Source organism: Mastomys coucha, unplaced genomic scaffold, assembly GCF_008632895.1.
Source record: "Mastomys coucha isolate ucsf_1 unplaced genomic scaffold, UCSF_Mcou_1 pScaffold21, whole genome shotgun sequence".
In the NCBI taxonomy this organism is placed as follows: domain Eukaryota; kingdom Metazoa; phylum Chordata; class Mammalia; order Rodentia; family Muridae; genus Mastomys; species Mastomys coucha.
In genome coordinates this window covers 15,640,939-15,646,507 of record NW_022196904.1, presented here as the reverse complement: position 1 = coordinate 15,646,507, position 5,569 = coordinate 15,640,939, and positions in this window count along the sequence as shown.

Here is a 5,569-nt window from a genome sequence, read left to right as displayed (position 1 = left end):
GGAGTACTAGGTTCTGATGAAGCCAAGTAGTCTTGGTTTCTGTTGGTAGGATACTTGCATTTGCCTTTCACCATCTCTTGATTTTTGGTGTTAGATGTTCTTAGTGAGTCTGACCGGAGCTTGTCCTGACCCTGATGCCCAGCAAGACCCCTGCGACTTGTGGGGCCTGTGCCTCCTGGGTGGCTGCTCCCAGCTTAGGAACTCACCGGAGAGAGGATGGCGGCTCTCACTGGAGACTCCGGGACAGGGCAGTCCCTGGAGGCAGAAGGAGAGAGGATGGCAGCTCTCACTGGAGAGTCCAGGTCCCAGCAGGCTCTGGAGGCAGACTCTCCACGTGCAAGGGAGAGGCGGCTAAGGTCACTGATCCACCTCTGTTACTTGGAAGCTGAGAGGATCTGATCCCTGTGGCCCGGCGGCTCCCCTGCGACTTGTGGGGCCTTTGCCTCCCAGGTGGCTGCTCCCGGCTTAGGAACTCACTGGAGAGAGGATGGCACCTCTCACTGGAGACTCCGGGTCCAGGCAGTCTCTGGAGGCAGACTCTCCATGTGTAAGGGAGAGGCGGCTAAGGTCGCTGATCCACCTCTGTCACTTGGAAGCTGAGAGGATCCAGTCCCTGCGGCCCGGCGGCTCCCCTGTGACTTGTGGGGCCTTTGCCTCTCAGGTGGCTGCTCCCAGCTTAGGAACTCACCAGAGAGAGGATGGCCTCCAGTGAGTTTCTAACACAGGACCAGCCAGCCAGGAGGCACAGGCCCCACGAGTCACAGGGGAGCGGAAGGGTGGCAGGGACAGGACACGCTCTAGTCAGAGACACTAAGAACATCTAACACCAAAAATCAAGAGATGGCAAAAGGCAAACGCAAGAATCTTACCAACAGAAACCAAGACTACTTGGCTTCATCAGAACCTAGTACTCCCACCACAGCAAGTCCTCGATATCCCAAAACACTGGAAAAGCAAGAATTGGATCTAAAATCATATCTCACAATGCTGATAGAGGAACTTAAGAAGGACATGAATAACTCCCTTAAAGAAATGCAGGAGAACACAGGTAAAGAGGTACAAGCCCTTAAGTAGGAAACAAAAATATCCCATAAAGAATTACAGGAGATCACAAGAAAACAAGTAGAAGCACTTAAAGAGCAAACTCAAAAATCCCTTAAGGAATTGCAGGAAAAAACAAACAAACAGGTGAAGGAATTGAGTAAAACCATCCGGGACCTAAAAATGGAAGTTGAAACAATAAAGAAATCACAAAAAGAGACAACTCTGGAATTAGAAATCTTAGGAAAAAAGTCAGGAAACAGATGCAAGCATCATCAACAGAATACAAGAGATAGAAGAGAGAATCTCAGGAGCAGAAGATAACATAGACAACATTGACAGAACAGTCAAAGAAAATGTAAAAAGCAAAAAGACCCTAATCCAAAACATACAGGAAATCCAGGAAACAATGAGAAGACCAAACCTAAGGATAATAGGTATAGAAGAGAGTGAAGACCAACATAAAGGGCCAGTAAATATTTTCAACAAAATCATAGAAGAAAACTTCCCTAACCTAAAGAGATGCCTGTGAACATACAAGAAGCCTATAGAACCCCAAATAGACTGGACCAGAAAAGAAATTCCTCCTGCCACATAATAATAAAAACACCAAATGTGCAAAACAAAGAAAGAATACTAAAAGCATTAAGGGAAAAAGGTCAAGTAACATATAAAGGCAGGCCTATCAGAATTACTACAGAAGCCTGTACTCAACAAAACTGGAAAACCTGGATGAAATGGACAATTTTCTAGACAGATAACCAGGTACCAAAATTAAATCAAGATCAGATCAACGATCTAAACAGTCCCATATCTGCTAACGAAATAGAAACAGTCATTAATAGTCTCCCAACCAAAAAAAGCCCAGGACCAGATGGGTTTAGTGCAGAGTTTTATCAAACCTTCAAAGAAGACTTAATACCAATACTCCTCAAACTATTCAACAAAATAGAAATGGAAGGCACTCTACCCAATTCGTTTTATGAAGCCACAATTACTCTTATACCTAAACCACACAAAGACCTAACGAAGAAAGACTTCAGACCAATTTCCCTTATGAATATCGATGCAAAAATAATCAATAAAATTCTTGCAAACCGAATCGAAGAACACATCAAAATGATCATCCACCATGATCAAGTAGGCTTCATCCCAGGGATGCAGGGATGGTTTCAGTATATGGAAATCCATCAACGTAATTCACTACATAAACAAACTCAAGGACAAAAACTATATAATCATCTCACTAGATGATGAGAAAGCATTTGACAAAATCCAATATCCATTCATGATAAAAGTCTTGGAAAGATCAGGAATTCAAAGCCCATACGTAAACATGATAAAAGCAATATACAGAAAACCAGTAGCCAAAATCAAACTAAATGGAGAGAAACTTGAAGCAATCCCACTAAAATTAGGGATTAGACAAGGCTGCCCACTCTCTCCCTACCTAGTCAATATTGTACTTGAAGTCCTAGCCAGAGCAGTTAGGCAATAAAAGGAGATTAAAGGGATAAGAATTGCAAAGGAAGAAGTCAAATTATCACTATTTGCTGATGATATGATAGTATAGTTAAGTGACCCCAAAAATTCCACCAGAGAGCTCCTAAACCTGATAAACAACTTCAGCAAAGTAGCTGGATATAAAATTAACTCAAGCAAATCAGAGGCCTTCCTATACACAAAGGATAAACAGACGGAGAAAGAAATTAGGGAAACAACACCCTTCACAATAGTCACAAATAATATAAAATACCTTGGTGTAACTCTAAGCAAGTAAAAGATTTGTTTGACAAGAACTTCAAGTCTCTGAAGAAGGAAATTGAAGAAGATCTCAGAAGATGGAAAGATCTCCCATGCTCATGGATTGGCAGGATTAATATAGTAAAATTGGCCATCTTACCGAAGGCAATCTACAGATTCAATGCAATCCCCATCAAAATCCCAATTCAATTCTTCACAGACTTAGAAAGAGCAATTGGCAGATTCATCTGGAACAACAAAAGACCCATGATAGCCAAAACTATTCTGAACAATAAAGGAACCTCTGGTGGAATCACCATCCCACATCTTAAACTGTACTGCAGAGCAATTGTGATAAAAACTGTATGGTATTGGTACAGTGACAGGCAGGTAGATCAATGGAACAGAATTGAAGACCCAGAAATGAACCCACACACCTATGGTTACTTGATCTTTGACAAAGGAGCTAAAACCATCCAGTGGAAAAAAGACAGCATTTTCAACAGATGGTGCTGGCTCAACTGGCAGTTAACATGTAGAAAAATGCAAATCGATCCATTCCTTTCTCCTTGTACAAAGTTCAAGTCCAAGTGGATCAGGGACCTCCACATCAAAGCAGATACATTGAAACTAATAGAAGAGAAAGTGGGGAAGAACCTCGAGCAAATAGGCACAGGGGAAATCTTCATGAAGAGAATGCCAATAGCTTCTGCTATTGTCAAGAATTGACAAGTGGGACCTCATAAAGTTGCAAAGCTTTTGTAAGGCAAAAGACACTGTTATTAGGACAAAATGGCAACCAACAAATTTGGGAAAGTTCTTTACCAATGCTATATCTGATAGAGGGCTAATATCCAATGTATACAAAGAACTCAAGAAGTTAAACTCCTGAGATACAAATAACCCCATTAAAAATGGGCTACAGAGCTAAACAAAGAATTCTCAATTGATGAACACCGAATGGCTGAGAAGCACCTAAAGAAATGTTCAACATCCTTAGTCATCAGGGAAATGTAAATCAAAACAACCCTGAGATTCCACCTCACACCAGTCAGAATGGCTAGGATAAAAGACTCAGGTGACAGCAGGTGCTGGAGAGGTTGTGGAGAAAGAGGAATATTACTTCATTGCTGGTGGGATTGTAAACTGGTACAACCACTCTGGAAATCAGTTTTGAGGTTCCTCCAGAAATTGGACATAGTTCTACCAGAGGACCCAGCTATACCACTCCTGGGCATATACCCAAAAGATGCTCCAACATGTAATAAGGACACATGCTCCACCATGTTCATAGCAGCCTTATTTATAATAGCCAGAAACTGGAAACAACCCAGATGTCCCTCAACAGAGGAGTGGATACAGAAATTGTTGTACATCTACACAATGAAGTACTACTCAGCTATTAAAAACAATAAATTTATGAAATTCTTAGGGAAATGGATGGATCTGGAGAATATCATCCTGAGTGAGGTAACCCAATCACAAAAGAACACACATGGTATGCACTCTCTGATAAGTGGTTATTAGCCCAGAAGTTTGGAATACAGGAAGAACAACCCACAAACCACAAGAAACTCAAGAAGAAGGAAGACCAAAGTTTCATTCCTTCTTAGAAGGGGGAAACAAATACCCACGGAAGGAGTTGCAGAGATTAACTATGGAGCAGGGACTGAAGGAAGGACAAGCCAGCCTAAATATAGCTATCTCCTGAGAGGTTCTGACAGCACCTGACTAATACAGATGTAGAGGCTCACAGCCATCCATTGAACTGAGTACACTGTCCCCGATGAAGGAGTTAGAGAAAGGACCTATGGAGCTGAGGGGTTTGCAGCCCCTTAGGATGAACAACAATATGAACTAACTAGCACCCTCAGAGCTCCCAGCGTCTCAACCACCAATGAAGGACTGCACATGGTGGGTTTGATTGTTCTGGCAGCACGTGTATAGTAGAGGATTACAAATTTGATCATCAATAGGAGACGACCTTGGCCCTGTGAAGGTTCTGTGCTCCAATATAGGGGAATGCCAGGGCCAATAAGTTGGAGAGGGTGGGGTTGCAGGCATGGGGAGGGGGAGGCAACAGGGGTTTGTTCTTGTTGTTTTTGTTTGTTTGTTTGTTTTTTGGAGGGGAAACTGGGAAAGGAGAAATTTACATGTAAATAAAGAAAATATCTAATAAAAATTAATTAGTGTGTCTCATGAAACTGAATAGTTTCTCTAAGGCAAATGATGCTGACACTGAGAAAAAATGGTAGCTTATATAACGTGAAATGTATTTTACCAACTCTACATGTGACAGAGGCAATATATAAGCATATATACATATATATACATATATATATATATATATATATATATTCGTCGTAGACACAGCTATACCACTCTTGGGCATATACACATAGGATGCTACCACAAAGATCCTTGCTCAACTATGTTATTAGCATCTTTTTAAAAATAGTAGAAGCTAGAAACATCCTAGATGTCCCTCAGACAAAGAATGGATTAAGAAAACTGTGGGATGTTTTTACCCAGCAGTTAAAAAACTTACATCATAAAATTTTCAGGCAATTCATACAACTAGAAAAAAAAATCATGAGGTAACCCAAGCCCAGAAAAATAATTGTGGTATGTACTTACTTATAAAAGTGTATTAGGGATTAAGTAAAGAACAATAATGCTACAATTCACAGACCTAGAAAGGCTAAATAAAAAGGAGGTCTCTAAGGCAGATACATGGTTCTTCCTGGGAAGGGGAAATAGAATAGATTTTGGGAGTGGTCCTGGA